The following is a 17023-nucleotide window of genomic DNA, read 5'->3' on the forward strand; positions in this document are numbered from 1 at the left end:
CCCAGATCCCTTCATAGCATTACTGTATAATGTCCCAGCAGTGTCACCTCTCCAGTCAGCAGCTCAATCATCTTGTAGGCGAGTTCTAGGATCTTTTGGTCATTGATGTCCTCATGTATCAGGGGGTGAGGTGGAGGCCCTGTGATTGGGCTCAGGGGTCTTCCCCATCCCTCAGACACAGGGTTCTGACAGCGCTCACTAGAGGTCTTCTTCACTACTATGTAATCCTGGTTATGGAGAGACACATTAATAAATCTCCCTCCAGACATTTCCAGAGTCCTCACCTCTCCAGTTCTGTCCATCTGTTATTCCCATAGATAAGAATGATGTAATGTGACGTCATCAGAATCTCTCACCTCTCCAGTAAGCCGGAAGAGGATCTCTAGGGTGAGGTGGAATATCCTCTCCGCCATCTTGTCTCGCTCCCTATCAACCTTTGACAGGAAACTTCTCTTATATAGAAGATCTTCACTGAGAGGATCCGATATTGTAGAGACCTGAATGAGAAGAAGATGAGAAGATGTAACGTCACCAATAATTCTATGTAATAATACAATCACTGATTCCGGTATAAAGCAGTAATCTGTGGATCTGATCCTGGATGATGCCGGAAGAAGAAGTGGATTTTTATGGCGGCCATTAATGAGCTTCGCTTTGAGGACCGGAGGAGGTTTGGCCTGAACGCTGCACTCGTGGTGTGAACACGGACATAGTAGATTATTTAGGGATATTTTCTTGTCCTGCCCTAAACTTGCTTATTCAAGTGAATAGGTCCACGAAAAAGAACAGCCTGTCCACGGATGATATCTGTGTGTTAAAGAGTTTATCCAGGACTATATTATTTTTATAACTATGGGCAGAAGAAGTAAAAGGCAGATAGTTCCTAACTGCCTGCCTGCCCTTCCTCAATGTCTGCGGGAACAGAGCGGTCACGGACTGCTCCTGCCAGTGACTCTGCGGCTTCTAATGAGTCACGTAGACGGAGCAGCGGCTTCTCTTTGGCTCTGCTTTCTTGATGGGACGTGACTGACGACATCACACTGATTGTCAGCTGCCTCCCTGCTGCCTTCCTGCCAGCAGCCAGCGGTCAATCAGAGGGATGATTTATTTCACCATGCAAAAAAAACAGACACAAAATAGACGCATAGTGTGAATAATGGCAAATTCTGAGAGACAATAATGGGGAATCTCCACATACCTCCACCTGCAGACAGGGCCGCCATCAGGGCATCACTGCCCTTACTGCTGTTTGGGGCCCCGTGAGCAGCAGTACAGAGAGGGGCCGGGTCTAGTCAGGGCCCCCCTCTTGTGCGTATGCTCACGGCGCTCCATGCACGGCACTCCATGCTGTAATAAAGTGCCGAGCACTGGGGCGCACACCGCCTTAGACGGCGCACATATTGGCACCGAGTTCCTTACTGAAGCTGCGCCGCTGCAGCAGCTCCTTCATACTTCAGGAGTCAGCAGGACCCGGTGGCGGCGTGCATCTCCTCGTCGCAACAGGAGCGCCAGGATGCTGCAGGGATCGTATGTGGGGTAAGTATGACAATTTTATTTTTTAAAAAAAAATTAAATGGAGTGGGGGGAGGATGAGCTGCACATGATGGGGAATTGGGAGTGGAGGGAGGATGAGCTGCACATGGTGGGGAATTTGGAGTGGGAGGAGGATGAGCTGCACATGGGGAATTGACAGTGGGGGAGGATGAGCTGCACATGGGGAATTAGCAGTGGGGGAGGATGAGCTGCACATCATGGGGAATTTGGAGTGGGAGGAGGATGAACTGCACATGGGGAATTGGCAGTGGGGGAGGATGAGCTGCACATGGGGAATTAGCAGTGGGGGGAGGATGAGCTGCACGTGATGGGGAATTGGGAGGGGGGAGAGGATGAGCTGCACATGATGTGGAATTTGGAGTGGGAGGAGGATGAGCTGCACATGGGGAATTGGCAGTGGGGAAGGATGAGCTGCACATGTGGAATTATCAGTGGGGGAGGATGAGCTGCACGTGATGGGGAATTGGGAGTGGGGAGAGGATGAGCTGCACATGATGGGGAATTTGGAGTGGGGGAGGATGAGCTGCACATGGGGAATTAGCAGTGGGGGAGGATGAGCTGCACATGGGGAATTGGCAGTGGGGGAGGATGAGCTGCACATGGGGAATTATCAGTGGGGGAGGATGAGCTGCACATGGGGAATTGGCAGTGGGGGAGGATGAGCTGCACATGGGGAATTAGCAGTGTGGGTAGGATGAGCTGCACGTGATGGGGAATTGGCAGTAGGGGAGGATGAGCTGCACGTGATGGGGAATTGCCAGTGGGGGGTGGATGAGCTGCACATAATGATGAGTTGGAAGTGGGGGGAATGTTGGGAGTGGTGAGGAGAATGAACTGCACATGGGGAATTAGCAGTGGGGGGGGTGAGCTGCACATGGGGAATTGGGAGTGGAGGGGTGAGCTGCACATGGAGGATTGAGAGTGGGGGGAGGATGAGCGCATGGTGGATTGGGAGTGGTGGGTGGGAAGAGCGAACGGTGAATTAGGGGTGGGGAGAGCAAATGGTGGATTGAAAAATGGGAGTGGGGAAAGCACATGATGAATTGGGAGTGGGGTGGGGAAAGCAAATGGTGAATGGGGGATGAGGGAGAGTAAATGATGACTAGAGGGTGGGGGTGGGGAGAGCAGGAAATAATGAATTGGGGCAGAGGGTGCATGTAAATATAATGAATTGGGGAGCAGGAGGTACAGAGTGGGGGGTGTTGCGGATGCAGGAGTGTGACTGGTAATAAATTCTGGGAAAGAGTACAGGCTCTAATTAATTGACATATTTATTAGGTGGGGAAAGTGGCTATTTACAGTTATTTGGGGCGCAGGGATGGATTACAATTATGTTTGGAATGGTGGGTTGCATAATGACTAATTATATATTAATGGTGGGTGCACGTCTGTATTCAGCTGTGTAATGTAGAAGTTGGGGAATATGCTCTACATAACTGTGTTATTTTATTCAAAGACAAGTCCTGGCTGGAAGAAGTGATGGTGATCTGTGCTGGATGAAGGAGGAAAGTGAAGATGAAGGACTTCAACTAGAGACGTCACTGGTGAGTCAGTGTATTACATGTACAATGACACTATATACTATGTACAGGGCTCTTGTGTATAATGTCACTGGTGATCCTTGTATTACCTGTAAACTGACACTATATACAGAGCTCCTGTGTATAATGTCACTGGTGATCACTGTATTACCTGTACACTGACACTATATACAGAGCTCCAGTGTATAATGTCACTGATGATCACTATATTACCTGTATACTTACATTATACACTGTATACCATGTACAGAGCTCCGGTGTATAATGGCACTTATGGTAATATTAGTATTATGTTTTTTTTATTAATGATCAGTATTGTAGTATTCGGTGACAATGTGGTGGTAATATGTGGTCTGGTCATGGTGTGGCATTTTTTGTCCCTTCTGTGTGGTATTATTCGGTCACTATGTGGTGGTAATATGTGGTCTGGTCATGGTGCAGTGGTATTCCTTGTATGTGGTATTATTCGGTCACTATGTGGTGGTAATATGTGGTCCGGTCATGGTGTGGTGGTATTTGATCCTTGCATGTGGTATTATTGGTCATTTTAAAAAATGTGTATGACACATTCCCTTAAAGAAAAATAAATAAAAATATACCTAAAAAGAGTATTGGGTACTTTAAGAAAATTTTAATAGGTTAGAATAGAGTAGGGCCCGGCCAGAAGAGTCTACCTTATCGTGGTGGTGGTTTTAAAAATCTTTTGGCCAAAACAAAAGCTGCTGGCTATGTACAGTGGGGAAAAAAGACTATTTAGTCAGCCACCAATTGTGCAAGTTCTCCCACTTAAAAATATGAGAGAGGCCTGTAATTCACATCACAGTTAGATCTCAACTATGAGAGACAAACTGAGAAAACAAATCCTAAAAATCACATTCTCTGATTTGGAAAGAATTTTTTTTTTCAAATTTTGGTGGAAAATAAGTATTCGGTCAATTACAAACAAGCAAGATTTCTGTCTCTCACAGACCTGTAACTTCTTCTTTAAGAGGCTCCTCTGTCCTCCACTCATTACCTGTAGTACTGGCACCTGTTTGAACTTGTTATCAGTATAAAAGACACCAGTCCGCAACCTCAAACAGTCACACTCCAAACTCCACTATGGTGAAGATCAAAGCAGCTTGGTGTAAAGAAATCAACTGTGGGAGCAATAATTAGAAAATGGAAGACATACAAGAACCACTGATAATCTCCCACGATCTGGGGCTCCACACAAGATCTCACCTCGTGGGATCAAAATGATCTCAAGAACGGTGAGCAAAAATCCCAGAACCACACAGGGGGAGGCCTAGTGAATAACCTGCAGAGAGCTACGACCAACGTTACACAGGCTACCATCAGTAACACACTACGCCGCCAGGAACTCAGATCCTGCAGTGCCAGACGGTTCCCCCTGCTTAAGTCGTTATATGTTCTGGCCCGTCTGAAGTTTGCTAGAGAGCATTTGGATGATCCAGAAGAGTATTGGGAGAATGTTATATGGTCAGATGAAACCAAAGTTGAACTGTTTGGTTAGAAACACAACTCGTCGTGCTTGGAGGAGAAAGAATGCTGAGTTGCATCCAAAGAACACCATACCTACTGTGAAGCATGGGGGTAGCAACATCATGCTTTGGGGCTGTTTCTCTGCCAAGGGACCAGGACGACTGAGCCGTGTACATGAAAGAATGGATGGGGCCATGTATCGTGAGATTTTGAGTGCAAACCTCCTTCCATCAGCAAGGGCAATGAAGATGAAACGTGGCTGGGTCTTTCAGCATGACAATGATCCCACCGCCAGGGCAACAAAGGAGTGGCTTCGTAAGAAGGATTTCAAGGTCCTGGAGTGGCCTAGCCAGTCTCCAGATCTAAACCCTGTAGAAAACCTTTGGAGGGAGTTGAGAGTCCGTGTTGCCCAGCGACAGACCCCAAAATATCACTGCTCTAGAGGAGATCTGCATGGAGGAATGGCCCAACATACCAGCAACAGTGTGTGCCAACCTTGTCAAGACTTACAGAAAACGTTTCACCTCTGTCATTGCCAACAAAGGATAAATAACAAAGTATTGAGATGAACTTTTGTAATTGACCAAATACTTATTTTCCACCAAAATTTGCAAAAAAATTTCTTTACAAATCAGACAATGTGACTTTCAGGCTTTGTTTTCTCATTTTGTCTCTCATAGTCGAGGTCGACCTATGATGTCAATTACAGGTCGACCTCATCTTTGTAAGTGGGAGAACTTGCACAATTGGTGGCTGACTAAATACTTTTTCCCCCATGTTATGTGATCTGGTGATCACTGGGAACTGTTGTGAGATTGTTGAGGACGGGGTGCAGAAGTGGAGTTTTTCCAAGAGTAGGCGGTGGGACTGTAGAAGGTTCGAGGGATGGAGGTGGAGCCTGGGCAGAGTCTCAAGGGGGCCTGAAAATTTTGACAGTATGGGGCTCCGAAATTCCTGGTGGCAGCCCTGACTGCAGAGCTGCCACCACATACCTCCAACTGCAGAGCCGCCACCACATATATAGCTGCTCTGTGCGCATAGGAGCTGTGATGAGGTCACAGGAGGGGAGGAGTCAGGGGTCACATGATCAGGGGCCTCAGTGGATGCAGGACTCTGCTGTGCTGGTTGTCATGGTGCTGGATGAGCTGAAGTTTATGTGTGGGGTCAGGAGGGGTTTACAGTGTGGATGTAGCAGAGCCGCGTGTGTACGAGGCGTACGGAGCAGAGCCGCGCGTGTACGAGGCGTACGGAGCGCAGCCGCGCATGTACGAGGCGTACGGAGCGCAGCCGCGCATGTACGAGGCGTGCGGAGTGCAGCCGCGCGGGTACGAGGTGTACGGAGCCGAGCCGCGCGTGTACGAGGCGTACGGAGCGGAGCCGCGCGTGTACGAGGCGTACGGAGTCGAGCCGCGCGTGTACGAGGCGTACAGAGTCGAGCCGCGCGTGTACGAGGCGTACAGAGTCGAGCTGCGCATGTACGAGGCGTACGGAGCCGAGCCGCGCGTGTACGAGGCGAACGGAGCCGAGCCGCGCATGTACGAGGCGTACGGAGCGGAGCCGCGCGTGTATGAGGCGTACGGAGCCGAGCCGAGCGTGTACGAGGCGTACGGAGCCGAGCCGCGCGTGTACGAGGCGTACGGAGCCGAGCCGCGCGTGTACGAGGCGTACGGAGCCGAGCAGCGCGTGTACGAGGCGTACGGAGCCGAGCCGCGCGTGTACGAGGCGTACGAAGCCGAGCCGCGCGTGTACGAGGCGTACGGAGCCGAGCCGCGCGTGTATGAGGCGTACGGAGCCGAGCCGCACGTGTAGCCGCGCGTGTACGAGGTGTACGGAGCAGAGCCGCGTGTGTACGAGGCGTGCGGAGCCGCGCGTGTACGAGGCGTGCGGAGCCGCGCGTGTACGAGGCGTGCGGAGCCGCGCGTGTACAAGGCGTGCGGAGTCGCGCGTTTACGAGGAATACGGAGCGGAGCCACGTGTGTACGAGGCGTATGGAGCGAAGCCGCGCGTGTACGAGGCGGACGGAGCGGAGCCGCGCGTGTACGAGGCGGACGGAGCGGAGCCGCGCGTGTACGAGGCGGACGGAGCGGAGCCGCGCGTGTACGAGGCGGACGGAGCGGAGCCGCGCGTGTACGAGGCGGACGGAGCGGAGTCGCGCGTGTACTAGGCGTACGGAGCAGAGCCAAGTTACGTCGCCTCCTTCTTTCTTTCAATTGGAAACAGAGAGATTTTATTTGAGGTGCTCAAAGAAGGAAAGAGAGCCTCCTACACTTAATTATATTATTTACTTTACTGGCTTTTATGGTGAGCTGGTTTTACATCAGTAGAGAGCCTCCATTATATCTAAGGTACACTAAGAGAGCCTCCTCCATTTTATCTGAGGTACACCGGGAGAGCCTCCTCCATTTTATCTGAGGTACACCGGGAGAGCCTCCTCCATTTTACCTGAGGTACATCTGGAGAGCCTCCTCCATTTTACCTGAGGTACGCCTGGAGAGCCTCCTCCATTTTACCTGAGGTACATCGGGAGAGTCTCCTCCATTTTACCTGAGGTACACCGGGAGAGCCTCCTCCATTTTACCTGAGGTACACCTGGAGAGCCTCCTCCATTTTACCTGAGGTACATCGGGAGAGCCTCCTCCATTTTACCTGAGGTACACCGGGAGAGCCTCCTCCATTTTACCTGAGGTACACCTGGAGGGCCTCCTCCATTTTACCTGAGGTACACCGGGAGAGCCTCCTCCATTTTACCTGAGGTACACCGGGAGAGCCTCCTCCATTTTACCTGAGGTACACCGGGAGAGCCTCCTCCATTTTACCTGAGGTACATCGGGAGAGCCTCTTCCATTTTACCTGAGGTACACCGGGAGAGCCTCCTCCATTTTACCTGAGGTACACCGGGAGAGCCTCCTCCATTTTATCTGAGGTACACTGAAATAGAGCACATCTTCCATTGTACCCGATGAAAACCGAGCATCCTCCATTTTATCTCAGGTAGGCTTTGTAAAAGCTCACAGGTTTTTCAGTGTAGGGCCTCATTCAGACGTCAGTGATTTTTCTCATACTTAACAATCCAGTCTTATTTTCCTCAGTGTTTTGGATCAGATTTTCATCAGCTTTTGGTTTTTCAGAGTTGTCATAAAGGTGAACTTTGACACATCATGGGCCTCTTTGGCGCCATTATTTGAATGCCCCTCTTATAAAGCTGTCTGACTGTTATATGTGTCTACATGTGGTTATATCCTTAAGAAGTGTCAACTTCGAAAGGTGTCGATAATAAACCTGTGGATCTGCAGCAGCTGATTACCCACGTCTTGATAACTTTTGTGAATACAGCCATACCAGGTTAGCATAACCCTGTTAAAAATATTTTATTTCATACCGGATAAGTCCCTATCGCACTTTCGCTCCTGAGCTCTTGTACAACTTTTAAACATCAGTGATTTTCTCATATTCCCCAATGTGACAACACAGCATTTGTTCTTCATTAGGCCGGACATGTTTGTTCAGTGGGTCAAGAAACATAGGCCATTGTTATATGAGCCTTAACGTTGACTCTTGAGTTGACGTTTGTTTCAGCATATTGTCTTGCTATCCTTGGATGACAGGAACGCAGGTCATTGAACAATTGATTTTTGCTAATATGTTGCTAGCATTGTATCAGTCCAGGCAACTTGTTTACTTGCAAGCAGGGAAGGACAAACTATGCAGATTGATTAAATACTCAAACAATGAGAGTTGACCACATCTCACCTTCCCCCGGACCTGTGGATGATGGCCTGAAGGATAGTTGTGACCTATTGAAGGGGGGGGGGGACTGCTTCTGTTCCCCAGACAGAGAATCTACAGGACGCCAGCTTAAGGGACCACAGCCCTAGCTGGAAGAATTCAGATCTGCTCAATTAACCATCACCTAACCCTCAAAAACGTTTTGAAGAATCCAGGTTGGGACAATCAGGTCACAGCCTTACCAACACCAGGTCAGATCACCAAAGGCTGCATTTGTGTGCAATGTTGATGCTACACAGCCACTCACATATTTGACAATTCATGGAGGCGTTGTTTTGCACCTGTGCGGCCCCCGACTTTATCATGGAGTCTGCCGCGACCGGCTTGTGCTTTGGTGATCTGACCTGGTGTTGGTAAGGCTGTTTTTTTCTTTTTCTGTGATGTTTTTTTTTGACAATCTGGTCACCTGGCCACATACCTCACTGCACTCGGTTAGCTTCCTAAACTTGCCGCTACGTCCTCTCTGTGGGTGCCCGGCAAAAGCTGGGTGCTACTAGTTGGGTTAGTAGTAGTGTTGAGCCACCCCCGTAGTGTTCGAGTTCGGTTCGGTTCGTCGAACACCCGTGTGTTCGCCGAACTGTTCGTCGAACTGTTCGTCGAACACCTTCGAACACCGTTAAAACCAATGGCAGGCAAACAAAAACACATAGAAATACATAGAAAACACCTTCAAAGGTGTCCAAAAGCTGACAAACTGCTCAGAAGACACAACTAACACATGGAAAAGTGACAAGTACATATAGTCATGCGAAAAGAAAAGAGGTGGAGGAGTAAAAGGAGGGGGAGACACAGATATAGGCATGTCATGCCCTTCTAAAATCCAAAAAGTGAGAAGCCGACACGTTCAGTCCGCTCCTGCCCGTGCCACCTCCGCGTCGCCGGGTTTGTGCCAGAGCCGCGGTGAACCCTGACGGCCAGCCCCCCTCTCCCAATACTGGTGCCTGTCCGCTGGTGGGTCGAGCGAGCCCCCCTGTGGTGGAGGCAGCTCTAAGCTTTTTAATTTAAATTGTCTCTCTAATTTGAATGAATACACTTTAAATCCATTTACAAGGATCTATTGGAGGGCAAGTCTCATGCCAGCAGCCGCGTAATTCCAGCTCCAGTAGCGTCCACTAAAGCTGCTGCAGTTAAAAAGCTTTTATAAGGATCGAGCTCGGCTGTCCACCGCAAGGCATCCTACTGCCAGTCCCAGCCCCTATGCCTTGGGGTGCCTCCTGATGCTCTTCACTGAGTATCCCGTGGTCCCAAAGCATTTCCTTTGAAAAAATTAAGTGTCCAAACTACAGGTGGTGTAGCTTGCTTAACAGCCGGGATAATCCGCTGACTAGCAGACACTGCTACTAGGCACAAAGTATTTCCTGGGCTAGATGCAGTTAAAAATTTGTAATTAGATACTCTCGTTGGATGCTGAGAAAGCATTCCATAGAGTCTCCTGGCACGCCATATATGATTCTCTTAAAAAGCTTGGGGTAGGGGTCTAGGGGACCCTTTTATAGCCAAAATCACGGCCCTGTATCGCAATACGTCACCTAGGCTGAAGATAAATGGAACTGTAGCACCCTGAGGGCTCGGTTGCTACAGAGGTATTGCACCTCACCCAGAGGTGTGATATCTCACTCTCAGGTAAGGATGTAGTGTGGATCAGGACCCGACACCTGCATGCATTACACCACATTGCCGTGGGGCAGGGCGACCAATATGCCCCTGAGATGGGCACGACAGTCCCTGTCCCTGGCTGGAGTGGGGGGAGGGAACACTGAGGAAGGGGAACCCTGTAGTGCAGGAGCAGGGAGGAAGCAGTTCCTGGGTGCATTGAGAAGGGAGTATAAAAGGTGGGCACCATCTTAGTTCAGTGCAGAGAAGTCTGAGCAGAAGTGGCAGGGAGCAGGGGCTCTGCATGAGCTCTGCTCCGGAGGCGGGCCTAGTAACAGAGGCCCAGGCCTAGAAGAGGGAGAAGGAAGGAAGAGGAGCGGAGAAGGCTCCAGGAACGAGGAACGAAGGGATCCCAGGGGGCGGACGGGCGAGTCGCCACCGCACGCCCGAATCCACCTGCGTGGAGGGGTCAGGCCAAAGGGGGAGACCGGTCCCCGAAACTAGTGGAGGCAGGAAACGACCCTCAGCTAGAAACAGGAGGCTGTGACATTTTATGTGGCGCAGCCCCTCGCTACACCCGCTAGGAAGGCACCACATAGGGTCAGGGAAACTGGCGCCAAGTTTACCAAGAGGAGGCCCGAGGCAGCCGGACAGAAGGGTTGGTAAGAAAGGCCAGACAAAGGACACACAAAGGGGGTCCTGTGAAGTGCTCCAAAGTTATCTGGGAGTTGTCTGAGCCCCTCACCTGGTGAGCACAGTACGACGTGGGCAGCCGTTACCTGCAGACGTGGTCTGGATAATAAGAACTGTGAGTAAAGGCCCTGGACTGCATCACTGACTCCGTGTCGTTACTGCTGCTGCCCTGCACCATCACCCCCATCCTCCGCATACACTGCCCTGAGGCTATACTCCTCCCGTGGGGAGTTATGCTACGCTCTGCTGCACCCACATCACCAGCCTCAGCGGTCTGCCCTGGAGCGGCGGTTCATTCTGACCGCAATCCACGGGTGGCGTAGTCGGACATTTAAACATCAAAACCACATAAATAGTTCCGCCACTGGTTTGACCGCCCTGAGCCACGGAACCGGGCCGCCGCCACGGAGACTACAACCACCAGCATCCACCAAAAAGGGTCCGGCTCCGGGTGTCCCAAGGCCCAGGGGGCGCGTCAGAACATTTTCATCACCTTTCACAATCACCAATGGGACAAGGCAGGGATGTTCTCTGTCCCCTCTCTTATACATCCTAGTGACGGAGCACCTGCTCTCATCAATTCACCATAACCCCAATATTAGGTGGATTGAGGTGGGAGGCACCGAGTACAAGTGCTCTCTATTTGCTGATGATGTCCTAGTATATATCACTCAATCACATATATCCATCCATGCTGTTATGGCTGAAATAGATCACTTTGTTACATGGTCAAATTTTAAAATCAATGCAGCGAAGTCTGAGGCCCTCGATGTCTCCCTCCCCAAATCCATATAGGATTCCATCCAGTCCAACTTTCCCTTTGCCTGGCCCTCACAGGGTATCAAATACATAGGAATTCCTATTCATAGAGACCTCTCCCATCTATGTTATCTTAATTTTGGGCCCTTTATTGAACAACTCCATACAGACCACGGTTGGCAAGTTAGAACTGTAAGATTCACTACGTGAACCACTGGTGTTTTGTGGAAAAGCACATGTACACTGTGTTCCAAATTATTATGCAAAAAGTGTTTAGGAGTGATAAGGGAAGAATTTGTTTGTTTGTCAGTTAAACTCATTGATGGTGATGTGTGTCAGGGCTCTTTATATCACTGTAAGCAATTGCAGACACCTGTGCTAATTAGTTTGGCAGGTGTGTCCAATGAAAGGCAAGACTACTTAAGAAGGCTGTCTCACATTATTAAGCAGCCTACATTTTCTGCCAAAATGGGAAAGAAAAAGGATGTGTCGGCTGCTGAGAAGCAACAAATTGTGGAGTGTTTAGGTCAAGGCATGACTACAATCAACATTGTGCGATGATCAGGATGAAGTGTCTTGGCAATCAAGAAGTATGTAGCTGATTCACAGTACACACGTGTGCGTGCTGATAAGGGCAAATTGAGGACTCTTTCCTACAGGCAATTACGTCAGGTTGAAAGAGCAGCGGCAAAAAAGCCTTGTCATAGCAGCAGACAAGTTTTTGAAGCTGCTGGTGCCTCCAACGTCCCACGAACAACAAGATGCAGGGTCCTTCAGAGGTTTGCAGCTGTGCATACGCCATCCTGTCGACCTTCTCTATCCACTTCACACAAGCAGAAACGGCTCCAGTGGGCCAAACATTACATGAAGACTGATTTCAAAACTGTTTTGTTCACGGATGAGTGCCGTGCAGCGCTCGATGGTCCAGATGGATGGAGTGGAGGATGGCTGGTTGATGGACACCCCACGCAAACACGGCTACAGCGCCAACAAGGAGGAGGTGGAGTAATGTTTTGGGCTGGAATCATGGGGAGAGAGATTGTCGGCCCCTTTAGGATCCCTGAAGGCGCTAAAGATGAACTCCATAATGTATGTGGATTTTCTCAAACAGCACTTCCTGCCATGGTTCAAGAAGAAGAACCGTGTATTTCACAGCAAGATCATTTTTTTGCATGATAATGCACCATCTCATGCTGCACATAAAACATCTGCATCTCTGGCTGATATGGGCATAAAAGGGGACAAACTTATGGTGTGACCCCCATGCTCCCCTGACCTCTACCCCATTCAGAACCTTTGGAGCATCATTAAAAGGATTGTCTATGATGGCGGGAGGCAGTTCACATCTAAGCAACAGCTCTGGGAGGGTATTCTGTCCTCATGCAAAACAATTGAAGCAGAAACCATCCAAAACCTGACAAATTCAATGGACGAGAGAGTTCAGAAGCTCCTTTCGAACAAGGGGTCCTATGTGAAAATGTAACATCACCTAGAATAAAGTTTTGAGTTGAAAACTGTTTGATTTCAGTTTCTAACAACCTGCTAATGCTTATAATTTCAAAAATGACCATTTTTTTGGTCTTTATTAAAATGAAAAGGTTGATCGAAAAGTTTGGGGGATCTAAGAGTGTGGCAACCCAGTAGTCATGATTACTTCGAATTCTGACAATATGAGGGTCATGCTGCAGGTAGTGCAGCAAGAAGGCACTTATGTGTCTTGCGCATCTCGGAGCCCCAAAATTATTTTCCGGGCTAGATGCAGCTAAAAATTATTATTAATTTTAAATCTGGTGAAGCTTTAGTATAGATGGCCTAATAGGATCAGTGCTGCACACTGCTACAAAGCCCAAATTATTTTCCAGTCAAGATACAGATAAACATGATTAGTAATTTTAAATCTGGTGGAGCTTATTATAGATGGCCTAATAGAATCAGTGCTGCACACTGCTACAAAGCCCAAATTATTTTCCAGCCAAGATACAGATAAACATGATTAGTAATTTGAAAGCTTAAAACGGTTGGTAGGGTGATTTTAACCAATCATCAAGCTTTTACTCTCCCCAGGATGACACAGGGGTAGAAAAGTCGTTTCGGATCCATGATTTGTTCATCTTTATGAACGTGAGTCTGTCTACATTATCAGTGGAGAGCCGCGTGCGCTTATCTGTCAGCACACCACCAGCAGCGCTGAACACACGTTCAGACAGAAAGCTGGCTGCAGAGCATGACAAGATCTCCAAGGCGTAAGTGGCTAGCTCCGGCCATTTATCCAGATTGGAAGCCCAAAAAGAGCAAGGGTCCAGTGACAGTCATGGCTTCAATGTTTACTTGGAGATACTCCTGTACCATCGTCTCTAGGCGTTGACTATGTGTCAGACTTCTTGTCTCCTGTGGCCTTGCAAAGGATGGGCTAAAAAAGTGGTGAAATGATTCCGCAAAATTGATGTTACCAGCAGATACTGTGGTTCTGTTACGGTTTGAGTGCTGAACACTTGACGGTCCCACGGTTGGCAAGTTGGAACTGTGAGATTCACTACGTGCACCACTGGTATTTTGTGGAAAAGCACATGTAAGATTCTGCAGCAGTCTCTGCTGATACTCCTGCATGCGTGCATCCCTTTCTATGGCAGGAATAATTTCTGCAAATTTACTTTTGTACCGGGGATCTAACAGTGTGGCAACCCAGTAGTCAGGATTATTTCTAATTCTCACAATTCGAGGGTCATGTTGCAGGTAGTGCAGCAAGAAGGCACTCATGTGTGTTGCGCATCCAGGAGCACCAAGTCCCTGTTGTGTTGGTGGCGAGGTAACAATCATGCTTCCTTCCTCTGTCCTCTCCCCCCAACCTCGCACAACAGAAATGTGATCAAGGTCTCCCTCATCTGATGAGTCTTCCATCAGTTCGTCCTCCACTTCTTCCTGGGCTCCTGCACCTTCCTCACTAGTTTGGCTGCTACCATGCGCCCTGGTAAAACCATCTCCCCCACCCTCACATGCCTGCCGCCTTGGTGCTGCCGACCGTCTAGCCCTTCCGCATACAACTCCTCCTCCTCTACTTCCTCCACCTCCTCTTGTGCCACCACCTGACTCCGAATTCTGTTTAACATGTGCTCCAGCATGTAAATCACCGGAATAGTCATGCTGATAATGGCATCGTCAGCACTAAACATCTTCGTCGCCATTTCAAAACTGTGCAGAAGGGTGCATAGGTCCCTGATCTGAGACCACTCCTCCAGCGTGATTTGCCCCACCTCTGGATCTCGTTGGCCCAGGCTATACGTCAGAACGTATTGCACCAGGGCTTGTCGGTGCTGCCAAAGTCGCTGCAACATGTGCAGAGTTGAATTCCACCGGGTAGGCACATCGCATTTTAGCCGGTGAAGTGGCAGGCCCAACGACTTCTGTAGAGATGTAAGTCGCTGAGCTGCAGGATGCGAACAGCGGAAGTGAGCACACAGCGACCGTGCCCTCTGCAGAAGGCCATCTAGTCTGGGATAGTGGGCTAAAAATTGCTGGACAACCAGGTTCAACACGTGAGCCATACAAGGCACGTGTGTGACATTGCCCCGGCGAAGGGCCGCACCCAGGTTTGCAGCATTGTCGCACACGGCCTTCCCTGGTTTCAGGTCCAGTGGAGACAACCATTCATGAAATTGGTTCTCCAGAGCTGACCACAACTCCTCAGCTGTGTGACTCACATTTCCCAGACATTTCAATGTAAAAACCGCCTGATGACGTTGAGCCCTACTGCCAGCATAGTAAGGAGGTGTGCAGGATCCCTTCTGCGCAGTTAGAAAGCTTGTGGCATGACCAGACAGGCTTTGGGTGCAGGTGGAAGACCGAGAGGAGGTTGAGGAGGCAGAAGCAGTGGAGGAACTTTGACATAAAGAGGATTGACGCACAACTCGTGGGGACGGCAAGACTTGGACAGCAGCCCCTTGTCCTGCTGTCACCATAGTTACCCAGTGCCCAGTCAGCGACATGTAACGCCCCTGTCCATGCCTACTCGTCCAAGTGTCTGTGGTGAAATGCACCCTGTCACACACAGAGTTTCTCAAAGAAGAGGTGATGTTGTGTGCGACATGCTGGTGGAGCGCAGGCACACCTTTCTTTGAGAAGTAGTGCCGACTGGGCATCTGGTACTGGGGCACTGCGACGGACATAAGGTCTCGAAAATCCTCTGTGTCCACCAGGCGGAAAGGCAGCATTTCTGTAGCCAAGAGCTTGCAGATGGTGAAATTCAACCTCTTAGCTTTCTCATGGCTAGGAGGAAATGGTCTTTTACTTGTCCACATCTGAGGGACCGAGGGCTGGCTATTGTGCTTAGACGGGGTTGATAAGGGTGTCCCCGGCAAACTGCCGGTCTGTGAGGAAGATGCAGGCGGACATGTTAGGTTGCCTTGATCCAAAGGTGGTGCTATCGATGTCGGACAGCGCTCAACACCAGCTGGTGTTACCACCTCCAAAGAAAATGATGACCTGCCAATCACGCTGGCTGTTGCGGGTAAAGAGGTGGCAGGTCTGCGCCCCAAAACAGGTGTGACTGCTGTCCCCCCAGTCACAGAGGATGAAGAGGCCGCGGATGCACAAGATATGGCAGACGGTGGTTGGCCCGGCCGGCTAGGCCGCATTGTAGCACACTGAGCTTCCCACTGCAACTTATGCTTCATGTCCATGTGCCGGTTCATGCATGAAGTACTCAAACTATGTATTTTTTGGCCTCTACTTAGCTTTTGCTGACAAATGTTACAGATAACACGAGTTGGGTCATCTTTATCGATCTGAAAAAATGCCCAGGCTATGCAAGGCTTAGCACCCATGCGACCTGAAGAGCCACCACGACTTGTGGTGAGAGGCAGAGTTGTGTTTGAGGATGCAGTTGTTGACGTGCTTCCAGTACTACGTCTCTGTCCAGGAAGGCGCAACCTGACCTCGTCGTCACTAGCATCTTCCTCCACCTCCTCTGCTGACCTCATCTCTTGGCTGACTGTGGGTTGACAGTAAGTGGGATCTCCAACCTCATCATCATCACCCTGTGCGTTATCACACCCGTCGTCCTCAGAGCCAACCTGTTCCTGCCCTGACAAAAAACTAAAGTTGTCGCTCCAATCAGGTATTTGAGTCTTATCATCGTCTTCCTCATTGTCTCCACCAACAGGAGTTACAGTTTGGGAATGAGGGTCTACATTATGGTCAGAACCTTCTGCGTCTGGTCCTGGATCCGACTCATAAAGATTCTGGGCATCAGTGCAGATCATTTCCTCGTCTGGATTCACAGAAGCGCTGGAGTCGACCTCTGATTCCCAGGCTATAGTATGAGTAAACAGCTCTGCAGACTCAACCATCTGTTCTACCTCATACTCAGACGGGCAGCTGGAGATTTGGGAGCTGTGAGGAAGCAAGTGCGATTGGGGTGACACCTTTGAGGACTGGAGTATTTGTGATGTTGAAGTTGATGTGGAGGAGAGCCCACTTAAAGGAGCACTTGATATCCGTTGAAGCACCTGCTGTTTTTGTGCCTCATCTGGAATTTGTAGCGATTGGCGTGGCCGTAAGAAAGGGATCTTATCACATTGTCCGCTAAAAGAAGTAGACATTTTAGTTTGGCTGGA

General features: G+C 49.6%; 1 protein-coding gene and 1 pseudogene across 1 annotated transcript in view; one reads left to right on the top strand and one right to left on the bottom strand.

Annotated features, from left to right (window-relative positions):
- LOC141192283 (gastrula zinc finger protein XlCGF66.1-like) overlaps positions 1 to 17023 on the top strand; it is a 364897-nt gene that overhangs the window by 127939 nt on the left and 219935 nt on the right. The window lies entirely within an intron of this gene.
- Positions 1 to 17023, bottom strand: part of LOC141192277 (uncharacterized) — a 58432-nt pseudogene that overhangs the window by 4291 nt on the left and 37118 nt on the right.

This window comes from Phyllobates terribilis, unplaced genomic scaffold, assembly GCF_046119375.1.
Source record: "Phyllobates terribilis strain yellow unplaced genomic scaffold, ASM4611937v1 Scaffold_56__1_contigs__length_8794411, whole genome shotgun sequence".
Classification (NCBI taxonomy): domain Eukaryota; kingdom Metazoa; phylum Chordata; class Amphibia; order Anura; family Dendrobatidae; genus Phyllobates; species Phyllobates terribilis.